This window comes from Callorhinus ursinus, unplaced genomic scaffold (genome assembly GCF_003265705.2).
Source record: "Callorhinus ursinus isolate GAN/ISIS: 27379988/994484 unplaced genomic scaffold, GSC_fseal_2.0 scaffold1, whole genome shotgun sequence".
Classification (NCBI taxonomy): domain Eukaryota; kingdom Metazoa; phylum Chordata; class Mammalia; order Carnivora; family Otariidae; genus Callorhinus; species Callorhinus ursinus.
The window spans coordinates 39,023,669-39,046,936 of record NW_027397063.1 but is presented as its reverse complement, the minus strand read 5'-3'; the positions used below and the strand labels follow the sequence as shown (position 1 = coordinate 39,046,936).

The following is a 23,268-nucleotide window of genomic DNA, read 5'->3' as shown; positions in this document are numbered from 1 at the left end:
TTCCAGAGTAAGGCAAAATCTTATGCCATCATTTTTAGCCTGAAGCAAAGAGTGTCTTCCTGCTATAAATATATTATTATTTTAAAAATTATTGACTTGTACAATTATTGACTTGTATTTTATAATTTGTCAGCCGAGACAAAGCCTATACTCCTGCATAAGGATGATGCTTAAATTTTGCCTAGTTATAGTCTTTACTGTGTCCAATGAGGCTCTACATAATCTGCAACCCTAACATTCCCTTCATCTGGAAAGCTCTTTCCCCAGATATCTTTGTGGTTCACCTGGATAGATAGTGTTCAGGTAGGCCAAGATAGGGGAAACACCTTCAGGGACGGAGTGACCTGATCAAATGCAAAAAAGCACCAGGCATGTTGGTGGTTGGAAGAGCAGGCCAATGATGCTACAGACAACTCAGCCAGAATTTGGTAGGGAATGGAGAGCCATGAAGGTTCTCAAGTAGAGAGAACCTCAGAGAGGACTCTGGGGAGAGAGCTTCACAAAGATGAATGCAAACATGAGTTCAGGTTGGATTGAAGGTGGACAGGATTGAAGATAGGTCGGGCAAGAGGCAGTAAGACCCTAAATGGGGATATTAGCCACAGAGCTGGAAGAAAAGTAATGCAAATGAGAAAGATTGTGGGAAGAGAGAAATTATGAAAGACAAGGGAGGGGGATGGTCCAGATGATAGATGATAGTCACAGCAGGAACCTAGCTCTCAGGAAGAGGAGATCTGTTCGAGATAGAGGTTGGATGGAAATGGGGTATACTAGGCAGTTATAAACAAGGCCATGGCCCAGAAAATTGGATTGAATTGGGTAAAATTCTGATTCTTGTTCTTTCTGTAAGATGAGAGATAGCAAATCAGGAGACAGAGAATGGCAACGGGTACTCTCATGCCACCATGAGAGGTGAATTGGTACAACATTTTGGATGGGAATCTGGAAATACTCATATCCAAAATATGCATACCCTTGGAAACATTCCTTGTAGAATTTATCTTATAAAGATATTTGCATAATTGAACAAAAGCATATACAAGGATGCTCACTGATGTATTCTTTGGCTTGTAATGGCAAAAAACTGGAGTCAACCAAATTGTCCATCATTGAATGGTACATCTATTTGACAAAATAACATACCACTCCTAAAATAAAATGAGGTAAAGCTATGTATACTGACAAAGAAAGATGTCTATCATAAAAATAAATTGTAGGATATGCCAACTAGATGTGAAGAATCCTTTTACAATGCATATGTATATCAAATTATCACCATGTATACTTTAAATAACTTCTGAATTTTGTGAATTATACCTCAATAATGCTGAAAATTTTTTAATAAAAAATAAAACTCTTAAACATTTCTTCCCAACCACTAACAATATTCCATTGATGTATGTTCTGGTTCTACATAGCCTTAAAAAGCTGGGTCAAACAGCAAGTCACTTCTACTCCTTGGGAGTTGTGTTAAACATTTCATTTATTTTTTATTTTTATTTTTATTTTTAAAAGATTTTATTTATTTGAGAGTGAGAGACAGCACGAGAGTGGGGTGGGGGCAGAGGGAGAAGAACCCCCCCCACTGAGCAGGGACCCCCATGTGGGGCTCGATCCTGGAACTCTGGGATCATGACCTGAGCCGAAGGCAGATGCTTAACCAACTGAGCCACCCAGGCACCCATCATTTATTTATTTTTAAATAAAAAAGTTGGGAGGGGAAAGCAAGTTGCAGAATGGTGTGTCTGGTATTTCTTTCACTTTTTCCAAAAAAATGTAGTTAACCATTTGTAAGTGCACATGGAAAAGTCTAAATGAATATGCAGAATTATTTTTTAAATTTTTAAATATTTATTTATTTACTGGACAGAGAGAGAGCAAGAAAGCACAAGCAAGGGGAGCTGCAAAGGGAGAGGGAGAAGCAGTCTCCCCGCTGAGTAGGGAACCCAATGCGGGGCTCAATCCCAGGACCCTGAGATTATGACTTGAGCCAAAGGCACCAAAGGCAGACCTTTCACTAGCCATCCAGGCACCCCAAAGCAAAGTTTATTGAGCGATAGTAAAGTGATAGCACAAAGCTCCCAAGGAGGGAGGGGACCTGAGAGGGTTGCCCTAAATGAATATTTAGAATTATTAACCATGATAGTTTTTGGTGGGTAGGACTTGAGGGAACTTTCACTTTATACATCTATAAATTGTTAGAATTTTTTCCACTGAGTGTGTATTATGTTTAATAAGAATAAAGGTTTGGAATTTTAGAAAAACCACTTACAGATTTTCTTAAGGAGGTCAGCAGTTCTTAAGGAATATCAGTCATTGATACAGAAGGTGAGATCATAAAAGTAGATCAAAGCAGGGGTGCCTGGATGGTGCAGTGGGTTAAGCAGGAGACTCTTGGTTTCAACTCAGGTGGTGATCTCAGGGTCGTGAGATCAAGCCCGCACTGGGCTCTGTGGTCAGTGTGGAGGCTGCTTGGGTTTCTCTCTCTCCCTCTACCCTTCTCCCTCATTCTTGCTCTCTCTCTCTCAAATAAATAAATAAGTCTTAAAAAAAAAAAAAAGAAAAGAAAAGTAGATCAAAGCAAGCTGGAAAACATGCAATGGTCTTAATGCATGAGAGAAAGTGGTACGTGGTATATAGGTATATAAAAACTAATGGGCAAGGCCCTGCCTGCTTTGGCATCTCCTGAACATTCATGTCCCCTCTCATAACACATTCCCCTCCCCCTCACACTGGCTTCCTCTGTGTTCCTTTAATAAGGCTTCAACACATGGCCTTTGCTCATGCTGTTTCTGCCTTGAAAAATCCCCTCACCCCTGCACACACACAGATCCCAACATACACACACAACATACTCTTACTTCACATCTCAGTTCAAATGTCACTGCTCAGAGAAGTAATAGGACAGTGTTTTGGAATATGGCAGGCCCCTTTAATTCTATGTGTCTTTAGATACATTCTATGTGATTTGAATGGGAGAATTAAGAAATTGAAAATGGGACAGGTGAAGGAAAACAGAGGGTGAGGTGTATTTTACTCATATTCATGTTTTGAAACATTTCTTCCTGCTCTATATTGGCTTGCCTACCTGCTTCTCCTACTTTTAAGTTTACCTGTGGTTCTTCACAGATGTTTCCTATGCAGGGAGGTAAGAGAATCCTGAAATGAGTAGACTGTGAATGCCTTCAGTATTATTATACCATTTCCTTTGAGCAAGTTCTTTTCTGCAGGCATTTATTGAGCCTTTAGTATATACCCAATGCTCTTTGAGACCCTGGGTGGAATGAGCTTATCTAACTCCCACCTTTCCTACTTTTAGCTCTTCTATTCTCTTATTTAGTGCAAGCTCAGCCCATCACTGTGATTTTCAATCTTCTGAACATTGGAATAACCTGGGTAGCTTAACAAAAACCGCACAAAACAATGTGGGAACCCCCAGGGATTCTGACTCTGCTGGTCTGGTCATACCCAAGCACAGTGGTATCCTAAAATTTCCTTGGGTGATGCTAATGTGCAGGCAGCAATAAGAACCACTGGCCTAGATCAATCTTGAAACAGCTCTACTTGGAGAACTGGAAAACACCTGACTTCTGGAAATCAAAGCCTGAATGGTTCCAATGGCACTGGTCTCTCAGATGGTGTCAGACCTGCTTCATGTGAAAAGTTGGAGGCTGAAGGGGAAAGCCTAAAAGGCAATAGCAGAGGCATCTTCCCTGGATTAAGGCTGATGACTTTAGACCAGAGTACTTGCTTGTAGGAAATAATTTGATTACTTGTACATCTGGACTAAAGTCATTGGTCATGGAGGAGCAGAGCTGATTAAATGCCTGTGGAGACCTATGCTAACTCTCAGATTCTGCTCTCTGCCACTCATGTGTCTCAAGACTTTAAGAACAAGGAAATAATGTTTTAGGAGTTTAACGCACGGGGCACCTGAGGCCCAGGAAGTTTATGTTTTATTCTTTGGCACAGTCCAGCTACCAGGACTTCTAACTCCCAAACTCCAGAGGTTACCACCAGTTGAAACTGTAAAGCAGGACAACCAATTCCCCAGTCTGGCTCAGCCACTAATCAGATAGATGTAGCCTGCTGAAATCACCTCTGTGTTCAGGGTTTCGGTTTCCACAGATCAGGTAAACTGAAGGTCTAAGCCCCTTTCAGCTTTAACGAGTGACACTAGGTGGCACTCACGTAACTTCAATGGCGACCGGAGGGTGCACGTTGGCTGCCAGGCTCCTGTCCCTTAAAAGACCCAGGGACAAGCTAGGTGCAACTTGGGAAATGATGCAGTTTTAGGAAGATTACTTGGGCCTCCTTTCATCGAAAAGAGCTTTTGATTCTGTGGATGCCTGTTGCATTTTACCAGCTGATTTCACTAATTACGTACTTCTGATTTCATATTCCTTTTTTAATCATCTTAAATTTAAAAATGTCATACGGAAAACCATTTCTGTGGCTTAGCTACGTTTGTAACATTGTCCAGACACACGTGCTGGTGTGACATAAAAGCAAGTGGTATCACCTTAGCAAGTACTCCGTTCTCCCAGTCACGTGCCACTGCACAAGTCACTTCTAGGACAGAGATCCTCTATCCCAACACTGAACTTCAAGCAAATGGGACTCTTACCTGCGATGAGTCACCACTGGACAGGGCCACCTAGACGTGGTTCTTGTTCAAAACCTTGCTTGCCCCCCACGGCTGGTTTGCCCTAGTGTTTCCAGGAGGTGCATTCCAGTCCAGGTCCACTTCAGGAATCCAGTCTGGTTTATTAACTTGGCTTCAGAACCTGCCCTCAAAGGTGGGGCAAGTTATCCAAAAGGTGGTACTTTCTTCATTGGCAAAGGCCATCCAAGTCACCTTAGAGATGCTTTACTTCAATCAAGGACCACAGGGCTAGTATCCAAGGATTTAGCAAATAAATAAATAAGTAAATAAATAATAAATAAACATGGAGGAACTGAGTTTGGGGTCTAACACTGAGATCTGAAATTTAAGAAGTTACATATTGTTAATTCATTTGGGAATAAGAGGTGGATTTCAGTGGCTTCATCACCTGTCAGTGTAAGGGATCTTGGAATTGTATGAACTTCCTGGGTTGAAGTATAGTCACCACTTCCAGGGTGTCATGTGGTGTTACGGTTAGGGTAAGGGAATGAATGTACTGCATACACACTGGTAGAAGACAAAAAAGGTCTAAAGCCGAAATACAGCAGTGGCCTTATGGGTGACTTTTATTGTCATCTGTATACTTTTCTATTTTCTCAAATTTCATTTTTTTAAAAGATTTTATTTATTTATTTGACACAGAGAGAGACAGCGAGAGAGGAAACACAAGCAGGGGGAGAGGCAGAGGGAGAGGGAGAAGCAGGCTTCCCGCCGAGCAGGGAGCCCGAAGCGGGGCTCGATCCCAGGACCCTGGGATCATGACCTGAGCCGAAGGCAGACGCTTAACTGACTGAGCCACCCAGGCATCCCTCTCAAATTTCATTTTAATGATCACGAATTTGTTTTGTGTTTTATTATTTCAAAATTCAAAAGAAAGAAGAAAAATAAATGATCAGATTTCAACAAAGGAACAGTTATTTGCAAATTACTTTGTTTATGGTGAAATAGCTAGTGTGATTTCAAAAGGGCATTGCACTACTTCCTTTGGATATGGAAATTACTGGACTCTGGTCTGATCCACTAATGGCAAAGGAACACCTGAAAGACTCTTAATAAGATCCTCATAAATATACACAAAGGAACCCCTTAAAATGAGAGTGGGATAGAAATAAAATTTTTTTATAATTTATAATTCTCTTCTTTAATCAAAATGTACTACTATAAGTGTGGGTTTGTTTTTCTCTACAATGATGTTTTACATCTCAACCTCATGCCAATACTACAAAATTTGACCAAGACTCAGTTGTGGCTTCCTTTAGCATTTTTTATTGCCACTCATTATTCTTAATATCTCCCAGGTAAAGAGCACCGGGCTTGGAAAAGATTTGGAGGAAATTTGGGGATAACTTTGGCACACCCTAGCAGTGTAAACACAGTCAGGTTATTTAAGGGTCCTGGGTTTCAGTTTTTCCATTTGTAAAGCAGAGCGTGGGTGCTCTTATAACTCTACCACCTCGGTTATTATAAGAACAAAATAAGAATATCTGCAACAAGACTTCAAAGTTTATAGATGCGTTCTTTTGGCAACAGACGGTAAGATGGAGTTAGGAGTACAAAAGGTTTTCTGGGGGGAGTGACACCTGTAAAAGGAAAGGGGAGTAAGCAGAACTGAGCAGGTCAGACTGCCGTGCTTCCTCTGCTAGCCCAACAGGGAGCAGCAGAGCAACGGTGGCCAGTTCAAGAAGTGCCTGTTGGATGGGAATGGCCAGTTCCTCATACCACTGCCTTGCTCAGTCATTGTTTGGCGGCCACCCAGTGAAGAGTGTGAACTCAGGTCCAATGCAGAGCAGATCTTGAAGGTGTTAGCTAACCACACCTCTTGAAGCTCAGTACCAGGTTCTTTCATGAAAAGGAAGACCTGAGTGGTGGATCTTAGGTCTGCCACAACCGGCCCCTAATATGAGTCTACCTGGGACCGCCACTTGAGACAGGGAACAAGTTACACCTTGAGATTACTAGTTCCCTTTCTCTGACCACAGACTTCTGTCCTTTGATACTGTCCACTCTCTCTCTGAGCACTGAACATGCTCCTCCCACCCCCCTTACCCCTATTCCTCTATCCCTTCCTGTCCTGGCAGTCACCTCTTTCTGATCTCTCTTGCCTCTGTAGCAAAATTCATCAGCTTGGACTCAAGATCTGGCATTTCAGTGTTGCGTTCTCTTGCTCTTCTTGCTGCTCTGATGGTCTCTCATGCTTGTCAGACTGATTTCTAATTTTGAGTCACCCCATAGTCTGCTCTCTTCCAAAACCTGAGCGGTCAGTCTTATTGGAGAAATGCATGTAAATCTACTGAATGGTAAACTACACTTCGGTGACAGCCAATTTAATCAAGGCATTCACTAAAGCTTTTATCTAATTCTTACTGTCTCTCTTTGAACTTCTCTAACTTTCAGGAGATAATTGACATTTATCCAATACTTCCTTGTCCCAGAGAGAGCTATGTATTTGAAACACTGACTTCCACTCTTCTCCCTCCAAGTTTTATAAGATACTACCCTGACTCTTGTTCAATACCCAGAACAGTGCCATAAACTTACTTGGCACTAAAAAAAGTGTTGAATGAGTAAGTAATTGAATGAAGAAAAACTAAAATTTTTATATGCCTATTGCATGCTAGGGCCAGGATCAAATATTTTATGCATGCCTTACATTTAATCCTTACAGCATTCCCACTTTATAGATTTAATAGTCTTCTTTTATAGATTTATTTGTTGCCTATCTCTTGTTACTAAATATAAGTCCTTGAGGGCAAATAACATGTCTGATTCATTTCTGTAGCTTTGTAGTTGCACTTCCCAAGCAATACCTGATACACAGATGATGCTAAGTTTAAGTTAGAGAAGGGATATGATAGGTGACAGAACCAACAAATGAAAGGTCAATGTCAAGGCTCAAACCCAAGTCTGTTCAACTCTAAGCCTTTTCCCTTTGTGGCTATGCCATGTGGCTCTGTATTAGGTGTTGTCAGCTGCCCAAGGCCTCACAACAATTTTAAGAATAAAATTTGAATTAGAAAATGATCCTCCACACCATACTCCAATCAAAACCATGAACAGTAATTATAGTTGTCACTTGCTTTATTTACTTCTAAAGAATGTACCTAATATTGTAGGAGGGATAATTGGTTAGTTCATGAATTTTCTGTTTCCTCTTCAAACATTTACTTATAATTGTCTTCTTACCTTAATATGAGGCCATCTGTGGTTCAGTAAATGGTACTGTGTTTGGGCATTATTTGGGTGTTAGTTGAATTCCATAAGCCTTCCATTTCTTACCATGAGAAAGATATTAGCCAAAATTTGCATATGCTAAAAGTAGAGACAAAATTATAAAGCATGAGTTAAGACATTTAGCAGAAAATTACAATTAAGCTCTTAGTTAATTTTCCTTTCTGCTAGAATTTGGCTTTTAGTCAACCAATACTGTTTCACGGTAGTGTTCACTATGTGGCAAGCCCCAGAAAGAAGCTTCTGGACAGCTTGTAGTTCCCAATGGTATGCAAATCTTTAAACCGTATATTGAAATTGAGCAATAGAGTTGAGATTCTAGATTCCCATTCCCACCACTACTTAAAAGGAACCAAACAACTGTGAATGCATTTTAGAGATTAATGAGACTGTTACGGAACCTGGACTGGATCACCCAATGGAAGAACCAAGTGGTACTCGGAGATTTTGGAGGATAGGAGGTTTATTTAAAGCCAGTGGGCTCAGAGGAGAGTGGTCTCCAAAGGTCTGAGCCCTGAGCACAAAGGGGGCAATTTATACACTTCTACTTCCGCATACTTGGCACTTTTGGTGCGTGGGCGAATTGGGGCAGGGAGAAGAACCCGGAAGAGCCCCGGGGCAAGGACTGAGACTCTCCCACTGGCTTGGTCGGCTATCTTAAGACACAGATTTTCCTTATCAAGACCTTCATTCATAAGGTGTTTTATGAACCTTTCAGTGTAAATGCCAACTATTTTCAAATCTTGTGATTCCACAAGGAAAATGTTTTCCTAAACAATTTGGACTGCTCTGTAATAATTCTAATGGTTTCTCTATTTAAGTACCTTTCAAAAATAGCCACAACATGTCTTTTAGAAATAGGTGGGTTAAAAAAAAAGAAAAGAAAAAGAAATAGATGGGTAAGTATTAACCAAATAGAATCATACACTGAAAGTTTCTGCTAAAGCAATGAAATCAAAATAATCTATAAAATGAGGGAGTTGAACTAAATGATCTCTAAAGCTGCTTTCAGTCATAAGGGAAAAAATCCTACAGCTGTGACTCTGAAAAAGCTTAGCCAATGCTAAAGCCTGAATACAATTCACATGTCTTGTTTTTCATGCCTTACATGATAAATTCTTGCTCACTAATGTAACTCATATCTGGAGGGAAGTTAGCAACCTATGTGAATTCATTCACTTGTTTTTATTAACTTATCATTTCATCTACATGTTTAATAAAATGGTCATAATGTAACAAGAACTTCTAGTTAAAGGAAGAGGGATTTTCAGAAATGTGTTTTCCTTATTTATTTATTTTTTTGCAAAAGTGGTGACAGAATTTCAAAACCCAGTTTTATATTCCACAGTTATAATTTTATGCCATATTTATATGAAAAAAAAGAGCTGCTATTGCAGCACCTCTCTCAATCATAATATCTTACGTTCATATGCTTTACAGTTTAACAAACTTATTTTTTTCAGTTTTTAAATTTCCTATCACATTCACCTCATTGCCTCCTCAAAACCTTCTCATCACTTCTTGAGCACCTTGTTTCCCGGTCCCCTCATCCTTCATCTTTGATCACCTCAGTGGCCCTGAGGAGAGAGTTTAGCAGATATTCTCATTCAGAAATGAGCAAAGCAAAACTCAGGAAAATGAGGTAACCAGCTGGTGGGTGATGAGGCCTCAGATTACAATTTATATTATGTCTGTAAAGTTAATTTGAATAAAGTTTTTGAATGAAAAGGAATAATTTTGGTAACTGAAAATGGCTATACGGCCTGACACAGCTAAACCAGTATTTGCTGAACTAATAAATGGACTTTAAATTTTTAATAGGACCTCATTTTTTAGAAGCTATTTTTTTGGTATAATTCTTTTGCAGCACAATAAGGCAACATATAGCAAGAACCATAGGAATGTCTGTTGGATACTCTTTGATCCAGGAATTACATTTCAAATAATTTTTCATAAAGAAAATATCCTATAGAAGTAACATCCTTGAAGATGTTCTCAAAGTTATCAATCCCAACCAAAATACTGAAAGCCAACCTCAAAGCCAAGGATTTAGTATCTGTGAAAGGTATTATTTATGGCTGCCCGGTAGGTTTCTCCCCTAATCACTTCCTTTATCCCTCCTTTATCCCCTAATCACTTCCTTTATTAAACCTAATGGTAGGCACATGATCCAAGGCAACCAATCAGATTACCCATCTCCACAGCCCACGGTGATTGGTTTAGGGATGAGCCAGTAAAAGTTCTTTCTTATGACTTTTCCTTTAGAATTAGGCAGGTCTCTTCTTGCCTCTATGATCCAAGACCAGACAAATAAAATCCTGGCATTGTCAGCCACATGGAGAAAGCCCAGCTAAGACCAACTAAGGCCAATACACAAGCAGAGGCAAGAAATGAGCGAACTGTCATATTCCTGAAAACATTGAGCCCTGGCTCCAGTCACACCTAACATCTCTTCTACCCATGCCCACACCAGTTACTCAAGCCATTAAGTCTTTATTTTTTTAAGCTAGCTTAAGCTGGGTTTCTGATATAATTAAGAGCCCTGATTACTACTACAGAAAGGAATGCTATGTAGTCTTTAAAAGAGCAATTATGGGGGTGCCTGGGTGGCTCAGTCAGTTAAGCATCCCACCCCTGCTTTTGGCTCAGGTCATGATCTCAGGATTGTGAGATTGAACCCCCATAAGGCTCCATGCTAGACATGGAGCCTGCTTGAGATTCTCCCTCTCCCTTTCCCCCTCCCCTCCTCTTAAAAATACATAAAAAATAAAATAAAATAGCAAAGGCAGAAACATCAGAAAATGTTTACAACAAAACGTTAAGTGGTAGCGACAAAAGAAAAAAGAGTAGGTGTGTATATATAAGTATATAAGGAAGAAGGTGGATGTGCTTCACAGTGCTTGCTCCTGAATAGGAGTGGAGAGGTACACTTTTCCTTTATATACTTTTTTTTTAAGGAAATAAACCTGTTTAACTTTATTTAATTCAAACTTCTTTGACAACAGAACTTTTTCTTTCAAAAGTATCACTCACTGGGGCGCCTGGGTGGCTCAGTCGTTAAGCGTCTGCCTTCCGTTTAGGTTATCATCCCAGGGTCCTGGGATCGAGCCCCGCATCGGGCTCCTGCTTGGTGGGAAGCCTGCTTCTCCCTCTCCCACTCCCCCTGCTTGTGTTCCCTCTCTCGCTGTATCTCTCTCTGCCAAGTAAACAAATAAAATCTTTAAAAAAAAAAAAGTATCACTCATTAACATTACAAAACACTAATTTTCTATATAATGCATTGAGAGACTCTAGTATAGACAATTACTGATTTACATTATCAACAATTGCTTAAAAACTCTCAGTGGCAAGGAATTTATTTCTTTACAATGCAATTTAATATAATTTAGAAAATTGTAACACATAGGAAATAGTTTTGTGTGTGTGAGTTCAAATTATACAATTTCCAAGAGTTGGTTTTAGATTTAGATTTATCTGAAGCAATGATAAACTGTGTAATCCTTCTTCCATGACTGCCCTCCAAATACCTTTCTTCTTTTCTAATTAAAAAAAAATTTTTTTTTAAAGATTTTTATGTATTTATTTGACAGAGAAAGACACAGAGAGAGAGGGAACACAAGCAGGGGGAGTGGGAGAGGGAGAAGCAGGCTTCTCCCGAGCCCGATGCAGGGTTCCATCCCAGGACCCTGGGATCATGACCTGAGCCGAAGACAGAAGCTTAACAACTGACCCACCCAGGTGCCCCTTCTTTTCTATGAAGATGCATTTTTTCTATTTATTTATTTATTTATTCATTTTTGATGTAGTGTTCCATGATTCATTGTTTGCATATAACACCCAGTGCTCCATTCAATATGAGCCCTCTTTAATACCCATCACCAGGCTAACCCATCCCCCCACCCCCCTCCCCTCCAGAATCCTCGGTTTGTTTCTCAGAGTATATACTTCTATTACTTGAAAATATTTAGTCACCTGGAAGATAATATGAAAGTAGTTATTGTGCTAAAAGTTCTGATTTTAGTTGTTTAAAACTTTTCAAAAATAACTTGACGTGATTGTAATTATTTATTGGCTTCTCAGTAAGAAAAAAGGCATTTTATTTTTTTACTTTTTTATAAATAAATATACTTATATATTGATACTTTTTAAGTATTTTCATTCCAGTTGTTAACATGCAGTGTTATATTATTCCTCGTTATTTAATTAAATTAATTAATTTTTAAAATTTAAATTCAATTGGCCAACATACAGACAGTACATCATTAGTTTCAGATGTAAAGTTCAATAATTCATCAGTTGCATATAACACCCAGTGCTCATCAAATCACGTGCCTTCCTTAATGCCTATCACCCAATTACCCCATCCCCCCACCCACCTCCCTTCCAGCAACCCTGTTTCTTTCCTATAGTTAAGTCTCTCATGGTTTGTCTCCTCTGATTTCTTCTCATTCAGTTTTCCCTCCCTTCCCCTACGATCCTCTGCACTGTTTCTTATATTCCACACATGAATAAAACCATATGATAATTTTCTTTCTCTGATTGACTTATTTCACTCAGCATAATACCCTCCAGTTCCATCCACGTTGATGTAAATGTCAGTATCCATCCTTTCTGATGGCTGAGTAATATTCCATTGTGTGTGTGTGTGTGTGTGTGTGTGTGTGTGTGTGTGTGTACACCACATTTTCTTTATCTATTCATCTGTTGATGGACATCTTGGCTCTTTCCGTAGTTCTTTCCATAGTTTGGCTATTGTGGACATTGCTGCTATGAACATTAGTTTATAATTTGGATCCTTTGGATAATTGCATTTTTATCTTTGGGGTAAATACTTAGTGCAATTGCTGGGTCATAGAGTAGCTCTATTTTTAACATCTTGAGGAACCTCCATACTGTTTTCAAAGTGGCTGTACCAGCTTGCATTCCCACCAACAGTGTAAAAGGGTTCCCATTTCTCCGCATCCTCACCAAAATTAGTTGTTTCCTGTCTTGTTAATTTTAGCCATTCTGACTGGTGTGAGGTGGTATCTCATTGTGGTTTTGATTTGTGTTTCCCAAAGTGATGTGGATCATTTTTTCATGTGTCTGTTGGCCATTTGTATGTCTTCTTTGGAGAAATGTCTGTTGGTGTCTTCTGTTCATTTCTTAATTGGATTATTTGTTCTTTGGGTGTTGAGTTTGATAAGTTCTTTATAGATTGGGATACTAACCCTTTATCAGATATGTCATTTGCAAATACCTTTTCCTATTCTGTAGGTTGTCTTTTAGTTTTGTTGACTGTTTCCTTTGCTGTGCAGACGCTTTTTGTCTTGATGAGGTCCCAATAGTTTATTTTTGCTTTTGTTTCCCTTGGCTTTGGAGACATGTCTAGCAAATAAGTTGCTGCAGCCGAGGTCGAAGAGGTTGCTGCCTGTGTTCTCCTCTAGGATTTTGATGGATTCCTGTCTCACATTTGATTCTTTCATCCATTTTGATTCTATTTTTGTGTATGGTGTAAGAAAATGATCGTTTCATTCTTCTGCATGTGGCTGTCCAATTTTCCCAACACCATTTATGGAAGAGACTGTCTTTTTTCCATTGGATATTCTTTCCTGCTTTGTCAAAGATTAGTTGACCCTACAATTGAGAGAACAAAATGCATAGACTCTGTCATAACTTTAAAAATTAAAACTAACAAAGGGTAAGAGTAATCTCATTTTTTGGGAGTTTGCTCATAAATTATAATTCCATTGTTAAGTTAATATTTTACTTTAACTTTACATTGCTAGTGTGGTCATTCAGTGCTAGATTCTTGGTTTTCCTGGCCATTTCCTTACCACTCTTTTTTTTTCTAACTCCTTTTAATGATTGTATGATCATAAAATTTGTTCAAGTTGATTTATACTAAGACTAGTTGTGGAGGAAACCATCATTTTTTTTGCTTTGTATTAGTATTAGCTCTGGTGGTTAATTCCATATAAGATATTTCAGCTCTTGGGGTGTGTGAGTGGCTCAGTTGGTTAAGCGTCTGCCTTTGGCTTAAGTCATGATCTCAGGGTCTTGAGATTGAGCCCTCCATTGGGCTCCCTGCTCAGCTCAGAGTTTGCTTCTCCCTCTCCCTCTGCTGCTCTCTCTCACTCTCTCTCTGTCAAATAAATAAATAAAACCTTACCAGAAAAAAAAAAAAAAAGGATATTTCAGCTCTCTTCTACTCAGATTTCCTTACCTGGAAGATGAGAAATTTAGGTATACAATTTTGTGTTTTTATAAAAAATATATACAGATTTTACCCTAGGATGTGATTGGTTATTTGGTTTGGTTTATTTAATTTTGTTTAGAATAAAAATTTACCAGTGAATAATTTTAAATGGTCATCTCTTTTGGTAACTTTAGAGTAATAAAGTTCTACATATTCGTATCTACTAAGAGAAGTGATATATACCTATATCCATTCTTTCTACCTACATATTGGGATGTGCGAGATGTTGGTATAATTAGTAACTTACTATATTGTAAAGCACTACTTCCTACAAAGAGGGGGAAAAAGCACAATTAACACAAGGCACAACATTTCTTCACCTTCAATGCAATAAAGCACTGTTTTAGCTCTGGCCAACAAAGTGAAAAGTAACTTAAGTACTTTGAAAATGTCATTTATTTTCTCTTTACCTCATTTTTTTTTCACTTATAGAGACATAAAAATAGCTTGACAATTTCCTAAGATCTGGGTATCAACTGAGATTAAAAACAAAATCTTATTGGCGTCTACTATAGAGAAAAGTGCATGTAGTAGAAGTATACAGCTTGATGAATCTTTACGAACTGAACATGCTCATGTAATAAACATACAAAAGAGGCAGATGTCACCATACCTTAGAAACATCCTTCACATCCCTTCAAGTCATTGTTCCTTTGCCAAAAGAGTATTCACTATCCTGACCTCTAATACTACAGATTTTGCCTGCGCTTGAACTTTATATAAAAGGACTCATACACTATGTACTCTTTTATGTCTGACTTGTTTCACTCAACATTTGCAGTTATGGATCCTTCCTTTTCCTTGCTGTATGATACTCAGTTTTATGAAAATATTGCTCTTTATTTATACATTTTCTGTTGATGGACATTTGGGTAGTTTTCACTTCTGGCTTTATGAATTTGAAAACAAAGATATTCATTTTTGTTGGGTGTATACCTAGAGTTGGGATCGCTTCATCATGGCTCATACGTATGCTTGGTTTTAATAGAATAAGCCAAACAATTATTCAAAAAATAGTTGATCCAGTTAACACTCCCACAAGTAATTTATGAGACACCTGGTTGCTACACATCTTTGTCAACACTTGGTATTTTCTCTTTTGAGGTTTAATTTACATAAAATAATTTCATAAATCATAAATCTCCTTCAAATGCAAAATGTTTCCCAATTTTATTTTGCTAGTTTGTCTTGATCCAAAGTAATTTAAGGTGACTTAAGGGTAACACTGTGCATGTCACTTCATTACTCACAGTTACTGCTCTCTGGAGCAGGCTTAATTAAGCTTCGTCTTTGTTAGGCCAAATAAAAGTAAGCTCAATAACCAAACTGATTTAAACTTTACTAATTTTACTTGAGTGTTTCTTAGAAATGCTAATTATACCCCTTAATTCTACCAACAACAGACTAATTTCTCCCAATTTGGAAAACATGGAGAAGCTAAACTTTATACCACAGGCCAAGAAAATTAACACACAGCAAATACTTGAAATGCAAATCTAATTTCCCGTGCAAAGTCAGTAACTCAAACACTAAGAACAGAATTGATCTGATTCCTTTTATGTCCACTGTCTGACTTCTCCACTTCTCTATATCTTTGTGGGCTATTTTGAGTAGTTCTACTAGAGGTGTTTTTGTCTTTTGCTTTTGTTTTTCTGAGAATAAGAGCAATGTTGGATAGAGGAGAGGAAGGGAAAAGCCTAATCTTAGCAATGGCTATGGTTATTAGCAGAGGAAGCACAATTGTGGGTCTATTCTGTGATCTGACAAAAATGCTCAAGCTCTGGGAACATTGATGACCAATTGCCATCTTCCTCCTCAATTTTTGCAGGTGCTGTCCCTAATCTTCCTACCGCCTCAGTTTCCCCCTTCACTAGCTTTAAATCAACGAGGTTTTGGTCTGTTACTCTCATTTATACCACCCCACTTCTAGTGAAGTATCTATAAAATACCTTCTGTGTGCCTGACACTGAGAACCCAGAGGTAAATAAGAGCTTTTAAATAGTTCAATAGTTAAATGAAGGAGTCAGGTACACATCTGGCTATAAGTGCTAAAATAGCAATAGGGAAGAATATGTAAACATAAAAGGACCTTACTTTGTTACACAAGGGGTGGAGGTCAAATGAGCAAGATAGCTTATTCTCCTTCCTACTGCACTTCCATTCACATTGTTACCTCAGTCTTAGGTTACAAATATAGTAATTTATTCAAGCGGAAGGAAAATCACAATCTGGCAAATACAGTTGACCCTTGAATAACATGGATTTAACTGCAGGCATCCACTTATAATGCTGATTTTTTTTACAGTATGGTACTCTGTAATTTCTCTTCCTTCTTAATAGCATTTTCTTTTCTCTAGCTTACTTTATTGAAATAATACAGTATATAATACATATACAAAATATGTGTTAATCGACTTTTTTATTGGTAAGGCTTTTAATAAACAGTAGTCTATTAGTAATTCAGTTTTGAGGTTGTCAAAAGTTATACACAGGTTTTTTACTATATGGGGTGAGGGAAGGTTGTTGCTCATAACCTCCACATCGTTCAAGGGTCAAATATATGTGAATGTAACATCTGTGATGGAAAATGCTCATCTTTCATATTCTTGTTTCTTTTTTTCGGTTTTGGGTTTTTTGGGGGCGGGGGGGGGACAGTTGGTGTGCTTTCACAGTTATTCCTGGAAATCACTTGACTCAAAGCTCATGAGCTCTCTTCCACTGGGTTACTTCTAATTGATGCAGGCTGAGAAGCTTCTCCAAACAGGTTATTCATCAGCATCACTGTGTCTGTCCCACACTTTCCATCTCCAGCCCCCTTATTCATAGGCTTGTTACATATATTTGATAAGAATTTAGTGGACAGAGGTGCCTGGGTGGCTCAGTCGTTAAGTGTCTGCCTTCGGCTCAGGTCATGATCCCAGCCCCACATCAGGCTCCCTGCTCCGCGGGAAGCCTGCTTCTCTCTTTCCCACTCCCCCTGCTTGTGTTCCCTCTCTCGCTGTCTCTCTCTGTCAAAATAAATAAATAAAACCTTAAAAAAAAGAATTTAGTGGACATTTTCTCTTTATTACTCTTTATTTCTCTTTATTACTCCATATGTGCAAAAAATAAATTAGAATACCAACAATTAAGCAATTAGGAGATTGGTAGAGTGTACACTAATGGGTCCCAAACCTTAAAGTGCATAGGTATCCTGGAATATTCTAAATGTAGATTTCCAGGTCTGACTCCCAAGAGACTTTGATTCAGTAGTCTGGCCCAGGGCCCAGGAATCTGCATTTAACCAACTGAGCCACCCAGGCGCCCCACCAGGAATCTGCATTTAACCTATTGATGCTGATGGAGATGGCTTTTGGACCTTATTCTGAGAAACCTCACTTTGGTTCCCATTTAACAATGATGCAAATGCCTTCCATGACTGAGAGGATGCAAGTCTGTCTGGCCCTGTCTTCATGCAGACAGCTACTGCTATCCCTTTCATCAACAGTTCTCTGTCTCTCTTTTTTTTTTTAAAGATTTTTATTTATTTATTTGACAGAGAGAGAGACAGCGAGAGAGGGAACACAAGCAGGGGGAGTGGGAGAGGGAGAAGCAGGCTTCCTGCCGAGCAGGGAGCCCGATGCGGGGTTCGATCCCAGGACCCTGAGATCATGACCCGAGCCGAAGGCAGTCGCTTAACCAACTGAGCCACCCAGGCACCCCCTCTCTCTTTTTTAATTAATAAACTTTGTTTTTTAGAGAAATTTTAGATTTACAGAAAAATTAAGCAGAAAGAACAGAAATTGCCATCGGCCTCCTAAAAATCCCCTGTGCTCTATCCATTCATCCCAACTTCCCTTTCTCAAACCCTTGGTAATCATTAATTTTTTTTGTGTGTCAGCATTTGATATTGTCAGTGTTTGGATTTTAGCCATTCGAAAAGGTATGTAATGGCATCTCATCATTGTTTTAATTTGCAATTCCCTAATGACATACCCATATTGAGCATCCTTTCATATACTTACTTGCCCTCTGTATATGTAATTGCTAATATCATCTACTCCCAGTCTGTATAAATATCTCCATTGGGCTGATGTCCTTAATTCTTTCCAACCCCAGGTTGCTGTTGGCTTCAGGCTGCCCCAGTAGACATCTTGTTCCTTATATCTTCTTTATTCCTATACTTCATTAGAACTGAGGGCCCTGGATTTTTCAAACAATATACCAGTTCCTCTAGAGGCTTTGACTTGGGCTGCTGACAAAGAAATCTTTATTAAATCCTCGAAAATGATATTATTCAAGAGACACACAAGGGAAGTAAGTGATGAGAAGAGGAGGTACTGTTATGAAAGTGGCCCCAGGACATTAGGTTTATCACAAAATCCTTTCTATGAGTCAGTTCATCTTTTCCATTTTAGTTTTAGGAAGGATATTTGACCCCATGGAATTAGGAGTCCTCTCCTACTTTTGCCAAACTGCTAACACCAATGAATATTCAAGTGAAACCTTATCCTAATTTGGGGCTCTGCTGACCACAGAGGACCCTCTGCCTGAGTTATTGCTCCTGAAACTTTCACACAGATGTCTCTGGAGAGCACAAAATGGAGGCCAAGTTTCTTGGATGAGCTGCAGTAAGTTTTCCAAGGATGTGGTTGATCCCAGAAAGTGCACAGCTAATTTATAAGAGACTAGGAAGAAGGCAGCTGCCTTGAGAATAACATATTGAGGATTCTGGAGGTCAAGAATTGACCTCAGTCCATATGGGGAAACTTTCACTAGTGTGAACTGAAGAAGCTTGCATGAATCTATAGGCCATCTAAAACCTCTGACAATGCTGTTTTATGTTTTAGAACGAGGTCAAAGATGAAAATCTTGAAATACAGACATTGTCTCTGCATTGCGGGGAGATTGATGGTATCTGAGCTGGCTGGAAGGAGGTTGGGGTGTCAGAAATTCCTTCTTTATGCTGGTGCTAGTCCTGATCCTCGGATTTAACTATTCTTTTCAGTTTAACAAAGTCCAGTAGGTCTATATATTTTAATCCTATAGGAGAATTTTTCCACAGTCTTTGAGTCTCTGGAAGCCAATCAATCACATTAAAAGAGGCCCAGAATATCTGTCTTCCTTCTTAGTGCCTCTGCAGGATCATGCATTGTCTCATAGGATTGGTATGTGACAGATTCTATTTTAGGTCTTCCGATGATTCCTCCAGTCTTTCTTGAGAACCAGAGTTCAAAAGAATCTGTGCAACTGGAAGTCACCCCCAGACCCCTGAATCTTGCAGTCCTAGTTTCAAAGAGGTCAGTGTCTTCTTAAGGGCCATGTGGAGGCTCCAGTGTATTCCCAGGAGAATGCATTCCTTGTATTAAGAAGTTATCTACAGAACATCTTAGAGTTCTATTTGGTGATGTAGTGACATAAGATGTCTGTGGCTGAAGGATTTTCTGAGTGGTTAAATAATGGGACTGTTTCAGTGAACCCAGTAAACCCTAGTTAATAAAATTCCCCATTGATGTGGAGACTATTCATTTCCAATGAAACTAGCAAGACAGGAATCTCACACAACAAGCATGCTGTCCTAACTTGTTGGAAGATGCTGCAGCTGAAAGCTACAGCCATCATCACTCCCTCCCTTTTTGATATTTGGCTTGTTCGAATGTTTAGCACACATGTAAAAGCCACTCAAAAAGGGTTTTCAGGATCTGTCATTCTAAATTCCAAGCATGGCACGCTGACCCTGAGATTTTTTTGGTTGTGGTGGTAAAATATACATAACATTAAATTCACTTTTTTTTTAAAAGATTTTATTTCTTTATTTGACAGAGAGAGAGAGCATGAGCAGGGAGAGCAGTAGGCAGAAGGAGAAGCAGGCTCCCTGCTGAGCAGGGAGAGGATGTGGGACTCGATCCCAGGACCCTGGGATCATGACCCGAGCCGAAGACAGACGCTTAACCAACTGAGCCACCCAGGCACCCCTGAAATTCACCTTTTTAACCATTTTTAAGTGTATAGTTCAGTGCTATTAAGTATATTCATATTGTTGTGCAACCATCTCTACCATCCATCTCCAGAACTTCCCCTCTCCCCCTAGCCCTGGTTACTGTTCTACATTCTACCTCTGAGTTTGATGACTCTAGGTATCTCCTATAAGTGGAATCATACAATATTTGTCCTTTTGTTACTGGCTTATTTGATGTAGCATAATGTCTTCTAGGTCTATCCATATTGTAGCATGTGTTAGAATTACGTTGCTCTTAAGGCTATTATAACACATAAATTATGTACTACAGTGTACATTATAGTGTACTGTAGTGTATTATTATAGCCTCTGTGTGTGTGTGTGTGTATGTGTGTTATTGCTGGATCATAATGTAATTCTACTTCTATTTTCTTGAAAAATCGCCACACCATTTTCCACAGCAGCTGAACCATTTTACATTTCCACCAGCAATGAGTTCTACTTTTTTCATATCCTTGCCAACACTTATTATTTTGTTTTTGTTTGCTTGTTTTTGGATAATAGCCATCCTAATGGGTATGAAGTGATCTCTTACTGTGGTTACAATTTGAATTTCCCTAATGACTAGATATTGAGCATCTTTTCCTGTGCTTAATGGTCATTTGTATATCTTCTTTGGAGATATCTATTGAAGTCCTTTGCTCGTGTTTGCTTCAGCAGCACATATACTAAAATTGAAGTTCTTTGCTCATTTTAAATTGGATTTTTATTGTTGAGTTATAGCCTTTAAAAATATATTCTGGATATTAATCCCTTATCAGATATAAAATTTGTGAATATTTTCTCCCATTCTGGGGGTTATCTTTTCAATCTGTTGATAGTCTTTTTATGCAAAAAAAGTTCTGAATTTTGATAAAGTCCAATTTATCTATTTTTTTTCTTGCCTGTGCTTTTGGTGTCATATCCAAGGAATCATTGTCAAATCCAATGTCATGATGTTTTTCTCCTATGTCTTCTTCTAAGAGTTTTATAGTTCTAGCTCTAACATCTAGGTCTTTGATGCTTTTTTTTTTACATAATTTTTGTATGTGGTGGAAGGTAAGTGTCCATTATTTTTTTGCACATGGAGATTTAGTTTTTCTAACACCATTAGTTGAAAAGACTGTCCTTTCCTCATTGAATGGTCTTGGCACCCTTACTGAAAATCATTCGATACAGAGGGTCAAACTTATGGCTTCTCAATTTTACAATGGTGTGAAAGCATTTAGTAGAAATCAAACTTTGAATTTTGAATTTTGATCTTTTTCTGGGCTAGCAGTATGCTGTGCAATACTGTCATGATGCTGGGCAGGAACAGTGAGCCACAGCTCCTACCGGCCACATGATTGCAAGGACAAACAACTGATGCACTTGTAACTATTCTGTGCCCATACAACCATTGCTTTTTCACTTTTAGTACAGTATTCAATAAATTAGATAATATATTCAACACTTTCTTATAAAATAGGCTTTGCGTTAGATGATTTTGCTCAATGGAAAGCAAATATAAGTGTTCTGAGCACGTTTAAGGTAGGGTAGGCTAGGCTATGATATTTGGTGGGTTAGGTGTATTAAATGTGTTTTTGACTTATGGTAATTTCAGCTTACAATGGGTTTATCGGGACATAACCTCATTAAAAATTGAGGAAGATCTGTACATGTGAGGGCTTATTTCTGGGTTCTCTATTCTATTCTATTGGTCTATGTCTGTCTTTATGACAGTATTATGCTGTCTTGATTGCCATAGCAGTGTAATAGGTTTTGAAATCAGGAGTGTAAGACATCCAACTTTGTTCTTCTTTTTCAAGATTCTTTTGACAATTTGGGGTCCTTTGAGATTCCATATGAATTTTAGGATGATTTTCTATTTATGTAAAAAAAATGTTGAGATTTTCATAGGAATTGCATTAATTGACAATTTTGGGTAATATTGACATCTTAAAAATAGTAAGCCTTCAAATGAACATGTATGTCTTTCCATTTCTTGTTGTCTTTAATTTCTTTCAGCAACATTTTGTAGTTTTCCTTTAAATTTTTTATTGTTATGTTAATCACCATACATTACATCACAGGTTTTTGATGTAGTGTTCCATGATTCATTGTTTGTGCATAACATCCAGTGCTCCACGCAGAACGTGTCCTCCCTAATACCCATCACCAGGCTAACCCATCCCCCCACCCCCCTCCCCTCTAGAACCCTCAGTTTGTTTTTCAGAGTCCATCATCTCTCATGATTCGTCTCCCCCTCCGATTTACTCCCCTTCATTCTTCCCCTCCTGCTATCTTCTTTTTTTTTTCTTAACATATATTGCATTATTTGTTTTAGAGGTACAGATCTGTGATTCAACAGTCTTGCATAATTCACAGCGCTCAGCATAGCACATACCCTCCCCAATGTCTATCACCCAGCCACCCCATGCCTCCCACCTCCCCCCACTCCAGCAACCCTCAGTTTGTTTCCTGAGATTAAGAATTCCTCATATCAGTGAGGTCATAGGATACATGTCTTTCTCTGATTGACTTATTTCACTCAGCATAACACCCTCCAGTTCCATCCACGTCCTTGCAAATGGCAAGATCTCATTCCTTTTGATGGCTGCATAATATTCCATTGTATATATATACCACATCTTCTTTATCTATTCATCTGTCAATGGACATCATGGCTCTTTCCACAGTTTGGCTATTGTGGACATTGCTGCTATAAACATTGGGGTGCACGTACCCCTTCGGATCCCTACATTTGTATCTTTGTGGTAAATACCCAGTAGTGCAATTGCTGGATTGTATGGTAGCTCTATTTTCAACTGTTTGAGGAACCTCCATACTGTTTTCCAGAGTGGTTGCACCAGCTTGCATTCCCACCAACAGTGTAGGAGGGTTCCCCTTTCTCCGCATCCTGCCAACATCTGTTGTTACCTGACTTGTTAATTTTAGCCATTCTGACTGGTGTGAGGTGGTATCTCATTGAGGTTTTGATTTGGATTTCCCCGATGCTGAGCGATGTTGAACACTTTTTCATGTGTCTGTTGGCTATTTGGATGTCTTCTTTGGAAAAATGTCTGTACATGTCTTCTACCCACTTCTTGATTGGATTATTTGTTCTTTGGGTGTTGAGTTTGATAAGTTCTTTATAGATTTTGGATACTAGCCCTTTAT

At 38.8% G+C, this 23,268-nt stretch overlaps 1 protein-coding gene across 1 annotated transcript in view; it reads right to left on the bottom strand.

The window, feature by feature from the left end:
- Window positions 1–7,859: 7,859 nt before the first annotated feature.
- Window positions 7,860–23,268, bottom strand: part of LOC112825264 (cell cycle control protein 50C-like) — a 55,242-nt gene continuing 39,833 nt past the window's right edge. Inside the window, exons 9-10 of the transcript XR_012378113.1 lie at window positions 9,383–9,471; window positions 7,860–7,975 (exon numbers count right to left, since the gene is read on the bottom strand). The gene's annotated coding sequence lies outside the window, so the exon portion shown is untranslated. The remainder of the gene's footprint in view (window positions 7,976–9,382; window positions 9,472–23,268) is intronic.